Source organism: Euprymna scolopes, chromosome 23 (assembly GCF_053919585.1).
Source record: "Euprymna scolopes isolate OS-2025 chromosome 23, ASM5391958v1, whole genome shotgun sequence".
Classification (NCBI taxonomy): Eukaryota; Metazoa; Mollusca; class Cephalopoda; order Sepiida; family Sepiolidae; genus Euprymna; species Euprymna scolopes.
Window position 1 is genome coordinate 83,968,168 of NC_136504.1, and position 22,412 is coordinate 83,990,579.

Consider the following 22,412-nt stretch of genomic DNA (forward strand, 5'->3'; position numbering starts at 1 on the left):
CCTGCTTTGTCCAGAGAATGGTATATACGCTCAGAGATTACAGGTAGGATGTCTGCTGTGGAACGGGCTTGCCTAAATCCATATTGTTGGTCGGTCAGAAGTTTAGCATCTCCAAGGTGATGGACTAGACATTGGTTAATTATGGACTCCAATATTTTGGCAAAAAGTGGGAGGAGGCGAATGGGGCGGTAATTTACTGGGTCAGTTCTTTCGCCAGAATTCTTGAAAGCTGGTACCACAGAAGCAGTTTTCCAGCAGGTAGGAAAGCAAGATTCATGAAGGCATTTGTTGTAAAGTTTAGAGAGAACTGGAGCTACCTCAGCTGAGCATTTTTTTAATAGCACAGCCGGGATGAGATCAGGTCTACATGCTTTTAAAGTGTCAAGATTTTTATGATAGCGTGCACCCGAGAAGGGGTGATTTTCAGATTGTCTGGTGTGGCGTCTGTCTGCAAAGGAAAGTCAGGGATGGGTGGTAAGCAGGGTCCAGTGTGGAGTTAGAGGTAAACTGACTGGCAAGCATGTTAGCCTTCTCGGTTGCTGAGCAAACAACCTCATGACTGTTGGATAGTGGGGGAATTGTTGATTACCCATTATTTACTACATTGTTGTAGATTTTCCACGGGTTACTAATTTCTATGCTTCGGTGCGTTTTTTGGTGGTTTACGACAAATAGCTCAGGTTATTCTTTATTTGTCTGATAAATAAAGGCACGACAAATTAAGACACAAAAAATGGCTCCAGTTATTGTTTTTTTGTTATTTTTTTGTTATTTTTATTTTTTTTTTTTTGCTAAATCTCTTTGTAAAAAAATAAACATCTTTTTTCAAACTTGGGAGTTATATTTGAAAAAATATATAAAAAAAATAAAAAATATTCTCAAGTTAAAAAGAACAAAAATATGTTTACTTTTATAAAATCGTAAATGTTTTGTTTTTATATTTAAAGTTTTTTGTCCAAAAAAAAATGACAATGAAAAATAAATATCTCAAGAAATTATTATATTTTCACAGATCTCGGCTCGTCAGTTTGCAACCACAAACTTGCTTATTTTTACAAAGATTTAAACGTAAAAAACCATGCCTGTCAGTCCAAATTGAAAGCAATACCTTCTTGTTGTTGACATAAGAATACTAGGTTGCTCGGAAAATACGAATAAACCATCAGCAGTAGCCATGTGTCGTGCATTTGTCATGCCTTAATTTGTCGTGCATAAATAGAAAACCCTAAGGTTACATCAAAGATTTTATTCTGTGATGAGTATCTCTACTAGGCCTATGAGATTCATTGCTTTAACTGAGCTCATCACATGCCAATATTTAACTTGGGTATTCTGTAAGATAAATATCCCCCGCCACAGCATATGGTTAGGACCATGATAAGCGAAACCGAATTCCATAAAATACACAAATAGATAAACTCATCATCCCATCATGATATTCGTCAATGTCTCAATCCATCCCCATGAACTCGTGTTAAACAAGCCTTTCTAGGTTGTTGCTTTTTTTGTTTTTTGGGGGTTTTTTTTAATAGGAATAAAGTCTAGTATCTGTTTTGATGCCATAGAGTATTTTTATTTTCGTTTCAGTCTACAGTGCTCATTTTTAGGGATCTGGATCTTCCGCAACATTAGAAACCGAGGCAAGTAAATTGGAACAAGCCTTGGCTCAATGAACATATCTATGGCCGTTGTTGAGCTTTATTTGATTATGGTTAAGCAATTTCCGAAAATCATTCCATGTCACTGTTAATATATCCTATTACTTGTAATGTTATTTCTATTCCAGCATAATTGTCTTTGTTCCTATTAGATTCTCGTGCTACTCAATGGCAAATAAAATAAACACATTAGAGAGAAAGTGAGGGAGAGAGAAAGGAAAATATATGAAGAGAAAATTAGAGAAATGTGAATGGAGAAAGAGAGATGTACGAAGGAAGAAAGAGAGATGTACAAAGGAAAGAAGGGAGATACTGAAAGAGAGAAAGAGAGATATGAAAAGATAAGAGATATGAAAAAGGAAGAGAGAGAAAAGGGGAGAGAGAGAACATAGAAGGTTCTTTATCGGATGAGCACGTAATTTCCTTTTAAGTCGAATGCTGTTACTCTCGAGACTTATTCAATAAAAGGAGAAAATGAGGACAAACAAACCAAAATAAGTATTTTTTTAATCCATACCAAACTAGCTGAAGTACCTATCTACGTAAATTTTATCAACTCTTTCTCTAATTTCTGGAAAATCGATTTTAAGATTTCTGCGGGCATTTCTGTAGGAGGTTCGATAAGTTTGTTATGCTTAAGTTTGAAATGGTATTTTTCTTGGTTCCTTCAGTTTGTCATGGCTTTCTTTGAAGTAATATTTTCATTAGACTGTGACATTTACACTTCAGTGGAAATATGCCTTATCAATTTCTGAAATAGCATTTGCATCAGTCTGGCACAATTCTTTTTTAATAAAATTATCATTTTTTCCACAATTGAATTTAAAATAGTATCTTTGTTGGTTTGTTAGGATTAAGTTTTTCATGGCATTTTCGTCGATCTGTCCTGCTAAAATGTGAAATAACATTTCCTTAGTCTGTATCACGTAAGTTTGAGATAGTATTTTCACTAGATTTACATACTTAAATTTGAAATATTCTTTTCAAAGGTGGTTGTATATCTATGTAGGATGCTGTTTAAGTCCACTGGCTCTTCAATCTGCCACGCTGAAGTTTAAATAGAAGTTTTTTAACTAAACATCTGGATTGAATATCTGTTTTTTTATTTTTTTTTATTTTAAATCCCAACAAAACACTGAAAAATTTCTAGTATTATTATTAGTCCGGCTTAGTTTGGAGTATAAAAACAAGTATAAATTAAGAGAGTAATGTAGATTGCTTGCAACAACGTGTGTATTGTATAAAATATTGTATTGGGGGTAGTATATTGTGTGCTAAAGTATAAATTATTTTTTACCATTCATACAGAGTATTTATTAATGTGAGGTGGTTTATAGTGAAAACAGAGGTTGCATTGTTTAGTTGTTTGTTTCAGTTTTTTCACTCGCAATTGAACAGTAAAGTAAATTCACAAATTTTAATATGAAAAAAAATCATGTTTAAATTTTAAGAGACAATTATCCAAACCAAAAAGCTGAAGAAGAGAGAAGAAATGCAGAAGATAGACAAGAAATGAGCAAGTCAGTAGGACGCAAAGAGAAAGTTCTCATACTATATATATATATATATATATATATATATATATATATATATATATATATATATATTGATACTCCATTGAGACCAATTTTGTCGATGGTAGGTTCGGCCCAACACAATCTGGCTAAATGGCTGGTTTTAATTCTTGAACCAGTCTGTTCTTTTTATTCAACACATTGCACACCTGATTCTTTTCATTTCGCATCGACTATCAAGGAGCTTCCTCTTACCACTAACAACTGTTATTTGGTCTCCTTTGATATTAGCAATTTGTTTACCAATGTTCCTCTTGACGAGGTCATTGATATATGTGCTGATTTTCTTTATAGAGGCCCTGGCCCCCTCCCCTCTTTTCCTGAGGCGGTGTTCGTTGAACTTTTGGAACTTGCTACTAAGTCAGTTTCCTTTAGTTTCAACGATGTGATATATCGCCAGTTCGACGGTATATCGATGGGATCACCCCTTGGCCCAACTTTGGCCAATATTTTTGTGGGTTTTTTAGAACAGACGTTGTTTGACAAGTGCCCTAGACCAGCATTTTACATGCGTTATGTTGACGACACTTTTTCTTGTTTCGCAACGCATGATGAAGCTATGTCCTTTTTCCACTTATTAAATAATTTACACCCTTCTCTCAAATTTACGATGGAGGTGGAAAAAGATAACTCCCTTCCTTTCCTTGATGTGTTAGTTTCTAAACGTGGGCTTTCCTTTATGACATCTATTTATAGAAAACCCACTTTTACTGGTCTTTATCTTAGTTGGGATTCTTTTGCACCCACAACCAGGAAACTAAATCTTATTAGAAACTTAACCCATCGGGCACTTGCTATTTGTTCCCCACCTTTTATTGATGTGGAAATTGAAAACATTAAAAGGATTTTTATTACTAATGGATATCCACCTCCATTAGTTAACTTAGTTATTAATAAAAAAATTAAATCCTTTTCTGAGCTACCAAAATACGGTCCATGTAGATTTCCGGTATACCTTAGGTTACCCTGGATTGGACTTGAAGGCCAACTTATTTGCGATAAGATTTCCTCTCTGGTGTCTTCTAATTTTGGTGCTCTATCGCTCCGTATTGCCTTTTCCACAAAAACCGCCTTTCCCTCATTTCGTAAGGATGTCTTGCCTATCTCCCAAACTAGTAATATTATTTATAAATTTCAATGTCGGTGTGGTGCCGTCTATATAGGCAAGACGACCCAGCGTCTTCAGGTTAGAATCGCCCAACATGTCCCCCGTTTCATCAGGGATCATCAAGCTACTACCAGAAAATCCCAACTGATAGAATCGTCCATCGGCCAACATTTGGTCGATAAAAAGGAATGCGGTCTTGTTTTCTCTCCGGAGTGTTTTTCTGTTTTGCACCGAGGACGCACAAAGTTCCATCTGTCTGTCCTCGAAGCACTTGCCATCATTGCTAACCCCCCTACTTTGTGCAAGCAGAGAAACCTCCGGCTTCAGTTAGAATTATTTGGGTAGTCAGGTTTTTTTTTTTTTTTTTTTTTTTTTTTCTTAACCTCTCCGCTCGTATTCCATATCACTACCAAATATTCTAAAAAAATAATAATTTTCAGACTTATGACCCTTGAAAATGTTTGTCTGAACGAAAAGCGCTTTGGGTATATTTTAACGATCTTTTTTAATCGACTTATTTATTTTATTTAATTGTACATATAACTTGCCCCATTATATATATATATTTTTTTTCTTTTCCTCACCCCGGTTTCCATTTTTTAGTTGATTGAATTTACGATATGGTTCACTTTTTTATAATATATATATATATATATATATATAGATAGATAGATAGATAGATAGATAGATAGATAGATTTTTTTAGAATGTGAGATTATATAATTATTTCCAGTCAAACAACGCTGCAGCAAACCGAAAGTCCACCCTCATTTGATCTCATCAGTTGAACATATCCAAACTCGGGATTTGAAACCTGAATCTCATGCACGTATCTTCAACCTGAGCAACCGTGTCACACACAATAAAATCTATAAGCTAACATAGATCAAGCAAACCTGGGAGAAACCCGACTATGGAATGTACCCACTTCGTCTAAACAAGGGACGTAGCACTCTAACCGCTGAGAACCCAAGAAGCGGTTAGATGGCTTTGATGTAGGGAGACTTGCTGCTATTGTTTCAAATGATTTGAAATAAAAGCAAGGGGAAACTTGATTCCAAATGTTTCTCATATGTTATATCTCCCCTCTTTTAGAAATTTGGTACGATTATGAATATATCCAATATCAAATAATTCTTATACACTATAATTTAAAACTATAGCAGAAAGTTTTAGTCTTTCCTCCAGAGGTTTTGGGGAAATATCAGATATTTTGTACTTCATATGCAAAACTAGGGAAACAAATGGCTATGGTTGAAACATTTTATGACGGTAAAAAGTGTCAAAAATAGGCATTGGATGATAGATGATTCCCTTAATATGCGATCTTTAGGACAAATGTCACATAGCCGACTACACGATTCCGGGCATTACTTTTCCAACGACCCATCGTTTTGTTAAATTCTGATCAGTAGTTTTTGAGATTTTGAACTCATAAAATTGCCGAAAAAGTTATATAAAAGTGGTATATCTCACTCTATGTATATATGGATATATCTATACTTGTAGTCGAATTAAATATTGATATGCTCATATCTTTGGTTCTATGGGACGAAACTACATGAAAATTTTCAGGCTTTTTGAAGATTATAATACTATTCTATGGTTCAAATTTATGGCAATTCGTAAGAAAGAACCTATATTTTCAAACCAATAAAATATACACAAGTTTGCCAACATTTGTATATATATAGTGTCTTGCAGGCCAACTTCAGTTTTGCTACTTCAGTTGTCTCCCCTGTGGCTTTGCCAGACCACTAATATATAGTCAAAATGTCTACGGTTGATTACATACTTTCTTTACTCTATTGATGGGTACAGCACTATGATTAGAGGAATTTTCAGCTACCATTTTTCATAATGCAAAGTTGTTTATAAAAAATAAAACACATAAAGCATTGTAAAGTAGTTTATTTTGTTTATATAAATAATAAGATTTCTCTTCCTCATAACTTGTGCAGATAACGCAGTGGATAGAAGCTTGGTCTGTCAAAATTACGATTTAAAGAATTACGAATCTCAGCATGTCTAGTCACACCTAAGATCTGTGATACAGTTACAAAAATTATGTGGATTATATATATATATATATATATATATATATATATATAAAAATCCCTTGAGGCAACTACAAAAATCAATCATCAGCCTCCAAACTGTTTGAAGACCATGATTTTTTTAAGTCATACAACAATTTATTTATCGATTCACATCAGCGAGAGATGATTGAATAATAAGTTTGTGATATTTATTTTGGGATGAAGTATATTACCTATCTTTAATATATACTGTCAATTTCCTTTTTGTTTTCTATGTTGAAATCATTAATATTCTCATTAAATAAGGTATAACGCCTCCAAATACCCTCTCCCCAACAATAAATATTTGCTGCATATTGGGGATTTTATGTAATCAAACCTCCGTCATTTTTATTCCCAGGTCCACTATAGCTCATAACATTATTACCTGTCATAATTACCTGTCGTTATTACCTGTCTTTATTACCCATGGGTTGAATAGAATCAGTCCTGGATGTGACATGATGTGCAATCTTCAGACTATATACTTAAAATTACATTATAAATAATTGACTACAGTAAACAGCATGAATAAATATTGGAAGAAATTAAGAATTCTTTATATAATGACTTAACTGGAATTAAGGAACGCTACAGAAAACGATAATCAGCAAGATAGCAATTCCTGGTTATAGACTCGTGCATAAAAATTATTTTAGCATTAAATAATGTGAAGGGTTGATAAGCCGTAATACAGATAAACAAAGACTGTGGGTTTTTTTTACATCCTATACTTTAGAATTTTATTTTGTTTTCAGATTTTTAGCAAACAAAGATTTTAGTCATAGTGTTCGCAGACGTAGAAATAGAAAAATCAAACCTCTTTTTATTCTCATATGTTTCCAATTATATTCCCTATTATCCCGTGTCTCTGGTTATTACTCTTCGACTCTCCTTTCACAGATGATAAAAAAATTGAAGTCATTAAAATTGAACGAGCAACAAACAAACAACTGATCATACATAAATACGAGGACTCTCTTTTTTTATTAAAAGAAAATCTTTCTTCAATCTTAAAATGAAATAAAAATAAAACGTGGAGATATATGAAGTGAAGCTTTTCATTTCGCAAATCCAATGATTAGCAAAAGTTTTTTTAAACACCTTATAAATAATAATAAGCAAAGGAAATCTTAAAGAAAAACATTGTAATAAAACACAGGGAAATGATATAGCTTATAAGGTTTTATTGAGCTTAGAACAGATTTAAATATTTATGGTTATCTACAGACTGAAGAGTTCTTATTGAAGAGATAATCAACAAGGGAGTTAACTTTTGATATCGTATTAGAGTCATAATGTAATGTTATATAAATTCAAAATAATTTTTGTAAATATATACTACAAACATATATTGATTAAAATCAGACTTTTCTTAGTTACAGAGGACTTGCATTTTTCTATATAAAGTAGAACCAGTCTCTTCGTTCATATGTAAACAATAAATAGCATTTAAACACGATAAATAGAAATCTTTCGACAGTTCTTCCAACTATCATCTCGTCAGGAGAAAATCGACAGCATATAATAAAAAATAATATTATTGGCGAAAATAAAGGGCACTGGGGACTATTGAAGTGGCAAAAGACGATTAAAATAAACAATTTAATTAGATATGTGTACAAGAGGATTACAATGGCACTAGGAGAAAAATGAAACAGAAGAGAAAGAGTTAAAGTTCCCCAAAGAGATTTAACGCCATTGTCGACTCCTTTTGCCGGCACAAATAAGATTTTCGAATGGTGGTAGATACAGATTCTAAAATTTAAAAATGGTTTTTGGAATCCGCTGTAAGCAGTACCTCATATCACTCTATTTTATACTAATTATCACAACATGGATTCTCAACCAAATTCTGGGCAATAGCAGACTCCAAAGTTGCTGAGGAAGGGAGACTCACAGATCCTTCCGTACTCTGTCTAATCTTGGGTAAAACCTGCTCATTTATATGAGTCTAAAAATGCAAAGTCTGCCCCACATAACCAGCATCACACTGACATTTAAATTGATTGTGGTTACAAATACTGTTGTGGATGCAGGGCAAACTTGCCAAAAAAAAAAAGGAAGGCAGATCTCGTTTAATGTAATGTGTTCTAACAAAATTGCTGCACTTTTGACCCTCTACATAAATGCTCCTGACAAATCTGACAATCAGCAAAAAAACACACTTCATTGTAGAGGTTCCCAGATGCTATAATATTTTCTAATCTAATAGCATCTTTCTTTGAGTTACTTGTCTGTTCCTGTTTATCCGACTATGCAAACATGTAGAAATTTACATGCTATCCTGCTGTGCAGTTTCCCACTTACAACGTCCTTATAAATATGGCCTCGAATTCATAGAAACCTTTTACATCTCAGTGGTAATGTGTCTCGTTTGGGAGTGAAGGTAAGTATACACACACACACACACACATATATATATAAGTTCAGGTATACTGTAAACATGAATTAAAACTTAATATTTCTTCAAAAGTGCTCAATAAATGTGTAGAGCCTCTAAATAAATAAAATTATGAATAATAAAATGTCTCATCATGACTCCAAAAGACATGGAAATATTGAAATTTTAATAGATTCATATAGACTCCTTACGATGTTTATATAAGTTTGTACACACGCAAACACACACGCACATATATATCTATCTCTCCTCTACTATTATATAAATCACTTTGTGTGTGTGAGTTCTTTCCGCATAGGTTCCGAAACGGTTGGATCTATCTTTTGCAAATTTCATGCAAAGCTGATTTATATGTCTGGCAGTGTTCCTCAATGTTTTGTACAGAAATTCATCCGCTGAAAATCGAAAAAATGAAATCTTAAAAATAGGTTCGCACTCTTATAGATAAAAAACCAAAATTCTTACAGGGGGAATGTTTTACGTTTCACCGGCAAAGGGATATAATAAAATTTCAGCAAATCATTTCTATTTAAAAGACAGATTTATTATAATGATATAACTTAAATCATACAGATCGAATGAATGTGCTATCTAACAACATCTGTATGAATGAAAACAATATATATATATATATATATATATATATATATATATATATATATAATCCTTTCGGACCATACTGAGTACAACTTAATTAAATTATAAATTAATTTTTACTTTCACTCTTTTATTTTATTTAATTCTATTGAAAATGCCTTTTAATAAAAAATATTTTTCGTATATTTTCAAATTTATGCTAATATTATACTGATGAAAAAGTCTATCTTTGAAAATCCATGGATTAAGAATTTTTCTGTGTTAAAATTACTTGTTTGAATTTTTGATGGATTAATAAATATTATCGTTTATTTAATTTTATTTTTATCATAAATTTTCATTGAATATATATATATATATATATGTGTGTGTGTGTGTGTGTGTGTGTGTGTGTGTGTTTATACATATAAAGATATTGCTAATCTCAACTTATTTCTACATTTTGTTTTTTTACAATTGGCATTTATTGACAAAAATAAAGAGTGTTTTTACTTGTTTCTTAATATTTTAGATAAGAATTGATTATTCATATTATTTTGATTCTTCTGACTACTGTTCTTATCTTGAGTATTATTTTCGCAACGATTCAGTTGATGTAAAGCCATACATTCTACAGGTGTATCTTTCTATCGAACTCAGGAATGTTTCTGTCGAACGAGGAAATCTCAGGAATTGTGAACAAAGGCCTTTATTTAATTCATGGTGGCGGGGTAGCACGCTTTTCTTCCAATAACAATGACAGAGTAGAAGTTCTAAGTAATTTGCAATTGTATTTTGAGTGTTGCCCGCATTGAGGATTGAACCTTTAACCTCCAGAACAGTGTAATATACAACGGGATTTTTACCAAACATTTTATCCAGTATGCTACGGATCCTTGTTGCTACATAGCAATACACCTGAAGAAGACTGAATGAAACATTGTGCAAATAACACTCACAATGGGAAGAGTAGTCCAAAAAATTCAAATAATGATGATATTGTCGAAAATTATAAATAGTGATTTGATATGTTCGAAGCTGAAGCTATACGATTGGTTTTATTAATTGTATTATTTTTCAAGGCTCAATTCATAGGGTGATAGTGTAGTATCTGTTTGTTTTTCATTGCACAAGCCTACCAGGCATTACTCCTTTCTTTGTGAGAGGGTAGTATTTATCCTGTTGTCATGAAGTCATCCTATCATGAAATACCTTCTCGTTTCGATGAGCGAGTAGTACATCTTTTCTTTTGTCATAATAACATTCTCTTAAGCATTATATCCTCTTTTGGGGTGCAGTGTAGTATATGTTCGTCCATCACAATAGCCTCATCCCAGATATTATTTCTTCCCTTTTTTTCTAATATGATAGTATTGTATCTGTTCCAAGTTTATGATCTACGAATTAACTCCTCCTTTAGGGGAAGGGTCGTAATACACTAACAAAATTAGAATTTATTTTACTCACGAATTCGGAATAAAGATCAATAAGAAAGGAATAATAAAAATTTCCTGTATTTCTCGTCAGTTTCTCACTCGAACAACTGTGTCGCTTATATCCTTGAAAATAAATGAATGGCGATTAGAAAAATTCTTGAAGATTAGCTATGTTGGCCACCAGACATTTTCATTGCCCACTCATTGAATTACACTTTTATTATTCACTTTTCGTCGAAAGATTTATGCTGATTATTATTTCAAGGCAACTGACCTGGAGAAACAAGTTTCGGCTTAATACTAAACGAATTAGATGAGCAAGGAGATTTGCTGTGCATGTTGCTATAAAGCTGAATATCTGTTTAATCCAAGTGTTTATTCTGATGAGATGAGAAAGAATTAAAACATTTCTTTCTACAAGATTAGCTTTTTGCTTTAAGATAGCATGAAGCCATCTTAATTTCGTGCATTTGAGCCAATGAAGATCTTTAAGTGATGAGATGCATAAATAAAAACGTTTGTGTCTTTGCTTAGATTTCATTTGCAATCTCAAAATTTTTGTCTTGAAAGATTGTTTTGTGATTGGCTTGATAAATACTATTGAAATTGGCGATGCAGAGTTCAAATCTTACAGGATCCGTTGTGGTCTATTTATTTGCCTCTTCACAAGGGTAAACTTAGATGCAAGATAATTTTTATTTATGTGGGGGATACTTAGTTCAACAAAAAGGGAAGTAAAAATGGACAAAGTTAATTGCTTCCGTCAAGAAGGTTTTCTTCTCCTTTGACCACACACAAAACAAATACTAAACTTAAATCATAGCCAATGTGTTTAAAACGTTTTAGCCATTTTTATTACATTTTCTAATATCATACTCAAAATAAAAGAAACACTTTTTTTTTTAAGCAGTGCTATTCACCCTGGGTGGGTTGAACCGGATTATTCTAAAGGAGTAAGTTTCTGAGAAATATGAAATTTACAAGATCTCCCTAGTTGCATGTATACTCTGGTCAAGGGAGATGATGACATTACTGTTGTGCAGTTCTTGTAGGGACGTGTTTACATCCTCCTACATTTTGTGCCTGGCATTCTCAAATGATGACGCATCTGGCACTGGCCAGTCTCAACGTTGCTTGTATTCAGTGATTTAATGAGAACAAATGTGTTGAAGTGATTATAAAGTATATATAAGTTTTAAACCTGCATACATGGTCCGCCGTAAGTGTACAATGAACGAGGCATAAAAAAATGACTATGTTTCAGCATCCCCACCCACTCTCATTTAGCCGCAAAAATCCCTAGGGGGCGTAAAATCCTGGCGAAAATGAACAGTGCAGTTCTAATTCTTTAAATTAAATCATTCGTTGACATCTATGCTGATTAAACGACCATCTACAGCAACACATCAAAGGTTGTAAATGACAAAGTTCTCTCTGATTTTCTCTTCTCTGATCTCGAGCACGTGGTTCAGTGGAGGAAGACGTGGCTGGTTACCTTTAATGCATCCAAAACCAAACTCCTATCCTTACATCATCAATGCTCTGATCCCCATCTGACATCAATTGTGATGGATGGTTCTCGTCTTGTTTTGACAAGCTTCTGGGTTTGACCTTTACTTCTGATCTGAAATCAAACACGTACATCAAGTCTGTTGCCAAGGTCGCTGGAAAGATGGTGGGATCCTTCTACCGCTCCAGAAGATATCTCACTACTGATGCAATTCACTATCTATATAAAAGCCAAGTACGCCCAAGAATTGAATACTGCTGCCATATCTGGGCAGGAGCTGCTAAAAACAACCTATCCTGCCTTGACTGAGTACAAAATAGACTTCGTGGCTTAGTGGGGGATGCCCTTTTCTCTACCCTGCAACCTTTCTCCCACAGAAGAGACGTTGCGAGCCTATCCTGATCTGAGTGGCTTCCTGGCCTTGATCACTGTGTAAAAAAAAAAGGCCTTAACATATGTAAATTTGAGTTCTGCACCATGCAAAAAAGAAATGACTGTCCATCATTTGCCCCCACCCCAATTTAGCCTCAAAGGTCCCCAAGGCCTTACAAAATTGCTACATAGACATGCACAGAAACTTTTGGACAAATATGGTAAAATAGTCCCAAAAATGGAGTATTTTATTAGCCCTAAAAGAGCCTCTGAGGCACACACAACAGTTATCGCGAAGTATAGAGAAACAAAATTATATAGAAATCAGTTAGTTCTAACTTTTCAGAAAGTTTTATAAAAATCCAAGGCATCAATTTTTTTAATAAAAACAAAAAATGTCATTTTAACCAGAAAGGCACCCCTAGGGGAGAGGCAATTGGAGTTTTCCCAGAAAATTCGTTCTGTTACTTTTTTACTCATATCATGTTTAATGTTTGTGCAAAATTACAAAAAATTTCAAAGCATTGTTATTGAGAAAAGTGTGAATGGACGAACGGACCAGGGTGAATTTACAGGTCCACCCTCCTTTTGTCGGGGAGGACCAAATAAAGTTCATCTATCATAAACTACCAGTCTTTATTATTGATGTGTTGTTTAGAAGAGATTAAGAAAATATTCAAATGACAGAATCACTGTGATAGCAGCATTTGAGGGTTGTATTTAAAAATAGAATTAAAAGAAGAAATTTAAAAATAGTGTTTAAAGAAGAAATCTTCATGTAAGGTTAAAATTAAACAGAGAGTGAAAAATTCCATTAAAAGTTTTTAAAAATAGTATGACGACAACGTGTAAGGATATGACGTCACACACAGGAAGTACAAAGTAAAACGTGGCAAAAAGAAGAGCAAAGTCTTTCTCTTTGATATTATTTTCTTACAATTTCGAAGATTTGCCTTCGTTTTTATGTCTAAGGAACGGCTTTTTGAAATGTTTAAATGACAACTGGAGAGGAAGATGGCTGCTATAATTATAACAAGAATAATGTGAACAAATCGTGTCTTCTGTTAAAGTATCACAGGAACTACAACTACTACTACTAAATATTGAGCAAGTAGACTCACTAATATATAATTTCATTAGTTAAAAACTGGAAAAAGGTTTTTCAATCAGGATCAACTTAGTGAACTCGAGGTTAGCATCGATTCGACTGTGGGAATTAATAGGAGCAGATGTGATGTGACATGCCTCAACAGAGAGTGAGTGAGAAAAGTCAGAGTTCAGTTAGAAGTCTGGAAGTGTGTAATGTCATGATAAGATATGATAAAACAGTAATTATTGACCTCCCTCTGTATTCCTCCACTCTGTCCGACTGATCAGTGGTTTTGAACAATATGAATAAATCTCCTATGTCTTAAACATCTAATTTCCACCGTGTATGAAACACAACACGATCACTGCTTAGAGACTTCACTATACAACTTGGCAATGAGACACACTATTATTTTGTCAATGAAAATGACAGATTAGACGTAGGGATCGAAGAATTTACCACAAATTTTACAAGTGTAATGGATTTATTTAGGGGTCATTCATTCTGGGAGGATGAAGAAAGACGATTTGGATGAACAGTTGTAGCAAAAGGCATTATATGCTTGTCATAAAACAAATGTTATTATATTTCCTTCTCTCTGATGTCGGGGCCTACAACATAGTAAATCCTTTTTTACACCCCCCTCCAATAAGGCATATTGCCACTTGGATGTAAGGAACTATTATTTGAGATAATGTTTACAGAAGTTGGTTGGTTGTTTTTGTTTTACGGCATATCAACCCTTTTCGGGTTATTTAATGCCGAATCCAAAGATTTTGAAGAAAAATTTTCTTAATAAATATATTTGTTGTTTTCACGTCGGTTTCTATTTAACCCATAGTTGGGACCCTAACAGGTACTACCACTCCGGGTTAGAGTGTACCTGGGAGCAATGGTAATTAAAGGGTGGCTCCACACTCCCCAAAGCCCACAAGCTGGGGCCTCACAACTGGATATAGTTTAAGGTCATATCCAGGACTCCCATTAAGAGACTTTTACCCTCTGCAGGGGGGTCAGTCGCCGTATTCTAATGCCCCACCGACAGGGCCTGTTTACAGAGGACTATGTGTGAGTTGAGCAGTGAGAAGTCAGTTCACATTACATTTTAACTTTTGCATCTTAGTACAATCAGGGAAACTGCAAATAGGGAGGGAATTCCAAAATGCAGCAGTCCAATACAATAAACTATTAGAGTGGAAGACTTTTAGGCATCTAGAGACATCTACAATGAAGGATATTTTGTTGCTAGACGGGCTTGTTGGGGAAGGGGGGGTAGCATGTACGTTAAGGAGGTACAAGCATAATGAGTTCATCAGCGCACATTCTATTAAAGTAATTGTAAAACAGATACAGGTATGCAACATTGTGGCGATGGGAAAGGAGTTGGAGCTTGGTTGATAGTGTAGTATCTGTTAGATAAAAAAAATATTTTTGAACCCTGTCTAAGAAAGAAAAACTAGTGGTAGATGCACCAGCCCAAATGTCGCAACAATACCTTATGCATGGGCGAATCTTTATTTTGTAAAGATACAGGATACTCTCAGATGTAAGCACTGGAAAGGGAACCCACTTTATTTGAATCAGCCTTGTTAATGTCGTTAATGTATTTGTTCCAATTCATGTTGCCTGTCGTAGTTCAAGACTTATTTTGCTATTTATTCCAATATAACATTGTATGTGATTTTTTATTTGTTCTTTAAAGTTTACTAGTTTTTGTAATAGATTTCAATTTCTAACTAATGTTTTTACCAACTGCGAAAGCTGTTCTCTTTCCTCTGCATTCACTTATCGGATCAAATGGATTAAAGTCAGAGTAGAATAGGGAACGACCAGAAGGATACATTTTACTATAACGCCATATTTTTTGTTACTTCCGGTTGCATTATGAACAAAACAATGTTTTATTTACAAAAGTGTAAATAGTTTATTAACAGACACGTTTTGTTGTATACAAATTTGTAATTAAAAAGAAAAAGTTTGTTTTTAAACTTTGGAAAATTATAAAAATATTCAGAATACATAGTCTATTTTGCAATATATTTTATTCACAGAAGATGAATAAGCAAACGAAAAATATTACATTTTAATAAAATAAACCTTATGCAGAGATAAAGTCACACAAATTGAAAAAGTATTTTTTAAATGTTGGCTTGCGTTAAAATATATTTTAAATATTGGATTTTTCGCTAGACAAATCTCCAGATTTATCATAAGCGATCGATAAAAACGGAATTCAAAAGTAAAACATCTTTGTTAAAAGAAAATACGCTTTTTTGGTTGTTGCTTATATTGGGGTGCCTCAAATCTATTTAGTCAATCTCATCTAACGATGAATGATAAAAACTACTGCTAATAATATGGGTACTACACTGTGCTTAAATGCATACACAAATAAAAACTGCATACTCGAATGATGAATTTTGTAATTCTCCACGCCTAAACGTAGATATAAATTCTGTCACATCCGAACAAAAATGTGCCGAAACGTAGTGATATTCAATCATGTAAATATATAGTACGAATTCATGTATCCCAATTCCTACACGTCTGTTGAATGCTTTAAAAAAGTCCACAAAAAATGCAATAAAGAAATATTTAATGCATTTATTCAAGAAATAATGTAAACATAATGTCTCAACACTTTTATCCAATTTTCTTGGATTAGTTTAAGAGCTTATCAACGAAAAGGAACCGAGTACAGATGAAAATATTGACCCCTATCAACAGTCTGAAAAATAAACATCTTCTTCATTAACTCCAATGCTAACCTTAAATTTGAGGTTTGCAATTGAGAAAAAAAAGGCCTTGATGCCCTTTTCTCTACCCTGCAACCTCTCTCCCACAGAAGAGACGTTGCGAGCCTATCCTTGTTTTATCGTTAGTTCCATGGAAGGTGTTCGTCTGAACTCCAATCTCTGGTCCCCTCTCGTCAATCTTTCACGAAAAACACCCGTCTAGCTGAATCCATTGTGAAAAATTTCCCCCACTCTTTATCTGTGCCTAAATCAAAACGTGGATTCCATGAACAAAGCTTCTTTCTTAGAACTGCACGCCTGTGGAACTCTGTTCCGTCTGCCTGCTTCCCACCTGACTACAACTTGGATGTCTTCAAGTCCAACGTTAACAAATTTCTAATGAACCGCCCCCTTAAGTAAACACTTCATCAAATCTCCACACTAACGTAATGTGCTTGCAATAACCCTTATCCCTCGGTGGCTTCCTGGCCTTGATAAGTGGTGACCACCGTGTAAAAAAAAAATAAAAATAATCATCAACAAAAACTTTATTTTTGTTAAAAAGGTTTCATTGAATCATTCTTTTAACAAAATTAGCAGAATTTTGGAACAAGATCTAAAAAAAAAAGGAATTCTTGCTGAATGATAACTTTCTGTTCATTTTACAAGGTAATGGACACTTATATTTCATTTAAGAAATAAACACCACCGATATATACGTAATTGCATTTGGTCTAATAAGCTTTTAATTAGACTTACAAATTTCATACACTATATTGTAATCAATTATGTTGCATACCTTCTATTGGCACTTAGTTCTGAATCTATAAATATACTCTTGCCGGACTGCAACATAATAACAGATCCATGATAAAATGGATATGCAAGGTCAATCTGACCAAATCCAACACATCAGGTCAGAGATTTGCTGCAAGCACTATACTTGATCCGTATGGAGGTTAAGCTAAGGATGAATCGATTGCGCCGGTACGGTCATGTGGAACGTTCATCCTTATGCATAAACCATTGCAAAATTATAATGACCCAAACCACAAAAAGCTGATTGTCCAAGTAAAACTTGAAGTTGAGTGTAGTATTTTTTCTGGTGTTGCATTTCATCTTGGTCGATAGACTAGGATAGTTTTTAGTTTTGTGATAATCCAGAGTGCCTTTTGTAAGGGATCTAGATTTTCCCTACTTTAAAAACCGACCTTGTATCTAACTCTTCCCTCGTAGGGAGACAAATAGGGACAACGGAGATACCTCAGCAATAATTATTCTAGACCTGTGAAAGAAACATCCGACCAGCATAAGTTACTCCGAGAACCAACCAATTATGCAACAATACCACTTCTTTCTTTCTTTGGGCATTTTATGCTCTGAATTATTGTTGTTGTTGTTGTTATATTCTAAGGCAATTTCATTTGAATTTTATTATTACTATTATTTTTATCCTTGTTTATTTTGTCTTGTATTGCTGCCCTGTTCTTTTTTTTTTATCCTTAAGCAATTAGAATCGTGCAGGCTACAAGAGGTCCCGGCTAGCATCTAATCTTGTTTGTCATTATTCGTTTGCAGAAAAGATGAGATTCAAAGCCAACTTGTCATGGGAGGATCCAATGATTGTCAACAAGTGATATGCGTAAGTGAAACTGACCAATGTTCAGCTTTCATATATAGATTAAAATCAAAGCCAATCACCACACTTCCTGTGAACATGGGAAGAAAAAATATAAATACACATGTGCAGACACAGAGATATTATATATATATATATATATATATATATATATATATATATATATATATATATATATATATATATATATATATATATATATATATATTAAAGGAGATTAGAAGAATAGTCTAAAGAGCTGAGTGTATTTCAATGTAACAGTGAAATTACTAATTTAATTAAAATACAGGAAAGAGAAAGTGCTCGTTGTAATTTAGATATATAATAAGCTCGATAGGTAAATATCCTAGAGCTAATTCAATATTAAGTAATGTGATTGATAATTTAAAATTTAAAAATCAAATTTTTTCATATATATGCATATATATATTTGAAATGTGGTACTTAAATCAAACTTATAATTTAAATTCAAATCTATATTTTACTCTATTTCTTTTCTATCTCTAACCCATATTAATTTTCTTATAAATTTTAAATCCATACCTTTTATTTAAATTTTTTTAGATACATCTGCCTTACTTTTAATGCTAGGTTTATTTATGGTGTCTTTTAAATTTAATAAAAACCCTTCAAAATTTGCTGACGAGGAGACCTTGCTTATTAAAAAACTATATGTAATTATTGTACGTAACTTGATGCCTACCACAATAAAAAGCATTGTTTTCCGAAACGATCGTACAGATAATTGATTTTGTTGTTGTTCCTTCTTATGAAACAGATTTTTAATTTAATTATAATTTGATTTTTAAATTTTAAATTATCAATCACATTACTTAATTTATATATATATATATATATATATATATATATATATATATATATTAAGTGAGAATGTGTGCGTGAAAACAACTCTCAACCTATATATTCAAAGAATTTTTTATCTACAGACTTGAAATTTAATATATAGGGTATTCAGACATGTGGCAAATTTTTAACCGGTTCTCATCCGGAACAAAAGGCTGTTAAGGGGTCAAATTTCAAAAATTGATACGTGAGAGTGATCGGATTTTATCTGCTTGTCAACTGTTTCACGAATGAGCATTGCAGGGCCATGAAACATGATATCTTCTTCATGTTTAGAATAAGTAGATTGGAAAAGACTTTCTAATTATTCTGTCAAGCTGGTCTAATGATTATCGTAATTGACTCACTGTTTATAGGTTTTGATTTTGATCTCGGCTGGAGCATTTTTTCTGTTTATACTTACGAGAAATGAACGGTTTCGAAAAACATAATACTCGCATGCACATGTCTAGGTTTCTGTATGAATTAAAATATAATATTTATGCATATTTTCCGACCAGGCAACGCCGGGCGGCCTGCTAGTATATATATATATATATATATATATATATAAGGCTACTTGACGTTTACCCGAACGCAGTAAAATCATTATAGTTTTAGTTTATTTGTTTGTACATTTGTAAACTGTTACACAAGAAAGAAATATAATTTCGGTACTTTTGCAGTTTAGTGCCAGTTTTTCCGTGAGTTGCGCTCGGTAACGCCCAGCGAAAAACGGAAAATGCCGGATTATAACGAGCGAGCCAAAAGAGACGCCAACTCAACTAGCTGACGTTAAAATTTGAAAGAAAAAAAAAGAAAAAAGGAAAGTGTTTTACAGGGATAGAAAAGAAAGGCAAAGTTTCATTTCGTTTCTCCAACAATAAGTATAATAATAATAATAATAATAATAATAATAATAATAATAATAATACTTGGAAAATGACTTCATCCAGACTGGAAATAATTTGTAAATCCACAGAAAACATCCTCGCCTTTTGCCAGGCAAACCAGCAATGGAGTGGAGAGGCAAAACATGCCGGCGAAAGTACATGAAGAAACGAAGCTCAAACAAGGGTTTCTGACTGGAGGTTCAGGTTCACTAATGGCTACTGCAGACAATGGACGTCCTTGCGCCATGGCAACTTTTTTCGAGAGGTTCCATCTCTTTCTACCTACGATTATACAAATTATATATTTGCGGGCGTTCAGAATGACAACACCCGAAAACCTACAGCGAGAGTGTGATATCGAGTCAGATAGCACTCTCACCGACTGGAAAAACTTCCTGTGGGAAATTTGCAAAGTATTTCCTTTGTTATCCCCGGCAGGTCGGAGGCCCAGGACATACAGTGAAAGTTAACGAATCCATTTTCAATAGACAAAAACATAATGTCGGGAGTGTCGTCGAACCGAACCGCTCTTCGGAGGAGATGACTCTGCTGAGAAGAAGGGCTTTTCTTGTCACAGTCCCAGACCGTAAATCAGAAAACCTTCTTCCGTTAATGAAAAAATACATACTGCCGGGGACCACGATAGTTTCCGATTGTTGGAAAGCGTACTGCAAAGTAGGCTCAGAAGAGTACGAATATCTCACGGTAAACCACCGTCTTCATTTCGTGGACCCTACGACTAGGATTACCACGAATCATGTGGAAGGTGGTGAAACAACGGAATAAAAGAGAGTGTGGAACCAAACGCGATCTGCTTGACAGTTATCTTAGTGAATTTATGTGGAGACAAAAATTCGGAAAAAATCCTTTTGTGTCTATCATTAAGTATACAGCAGAAAGCTACCTTGTTCAGGAACTGCCTCCTCCTCCATTCTATAACAACCTTTCTCAGCCTACTTTGACTGATTCAGTTGCTTTACTTCAACCGGCAGAAAATACTACCCTAAAGAAATCACCTATCCTCGGGAAACCACATGTTGTCCAAAAATGTAATCGCCTTACCCACAATAAGTGGCAACCGCAAAAAAGCTATATATAAAAATAATTTAAAAAAGAAAAGATTTATTTTGCTGCAAAAAAAAAAAAAAGAAATGCATAAACAAAAATTGTTTTTACAAAAACTGCAGTTGTCGACTGTCCAGAACTTTTCTTAGAATTTATTTTTTTAAACTTTCATTAACCCCCCCCCCCATAGTAATAAAACAGTAAAATGTTTGTCATTCTTACGGTACGTTTCTGTTTTTGTTTCTTTCTGTTTTTTTTTTTCTTTCATTTTATTTTTATACTTGCATTCGCTCGTTATATTACGGCAATTATTTTTTCTTCTTGATTCGCTCGTTATAATCCAGCGTTTTCCGTTTTTCGCCGAGCGTTGCCGAGCGCGACTTACGGAAAAAAGGACACTAAAGTGCAGAAGTACGATAATATTAGTTGAAGAGCGAAACTCCTTATATTCTTCAATGACACATATGCCTTCTTTCTCTTGTTCATTTCGATTTTTCAGTCATGCTGGCTTAAAAACGGTGAAGATGGCTAAATACCAAGGTATATATATAAAAAAACGAAATCATAGGAAGATCTCCATCATTCCAGTAATAATGGAAACTACTTTTCCTATAAAAAAGAATCACACAATTACCTGACGAGTGTATCTGGTGACCCAAGTGAAAGACATGTCCAAGCAATTGCACTTTAAAAGACGATTTTAATAATAAACAGATTTCTTGGTTGGAGTCTCTGAAATAGTAGCCGAATGTTTGGCATTCGGTAGGATGTCTACCACCCAACAAAACAAAAACAACAGAAAATTGAAAAAAAAATCGAAACACATACACACATGTAACTATTTTAACGTATGAAGAATATTGAGTTTCTATTTTTCTTTGCAAGTTGAAAACTAAATTTATTAGAAAAGCTTCTCATAAGAATGTTCTGAGTGAATTTTAAATAATTAATACACTTATATACATATATATATATATATATATATATATATATATATATATATATATATATATATGGCGAGAGAAAGGCAAAGAGAGAGAGAGAGAGAGAGAGAGAGTTGGTATTGAATGTCTTTCAGAAAATGTCCTCAAGAATATGAAAAAAAAATTCCCTCAACACAATCTCATCTTTACTGTGATAGATTTGTAATTAGAAACTTTCTCCATTGTTTTCTGCTTTTTCCCCGGGATTTCTACTTAACAATGCTGTATATTGGGAAATAATTCTATGGTAACTTCTCTATTTTGTGTTTACAGACATTAAGGAATACGAGAAGTGGCGATGTAATATAATGTGGCCAAAGAAGCTTATGAAGAAAAGGGAAATGAGATATCGCCATGTTGGAAAAACAAGGAAGGAATGAAGATCGTCTTTGTCTCAAGTAAAAAATATATTTTTATAATATTTTTTTCTGTTTTATTTTAGAGGATT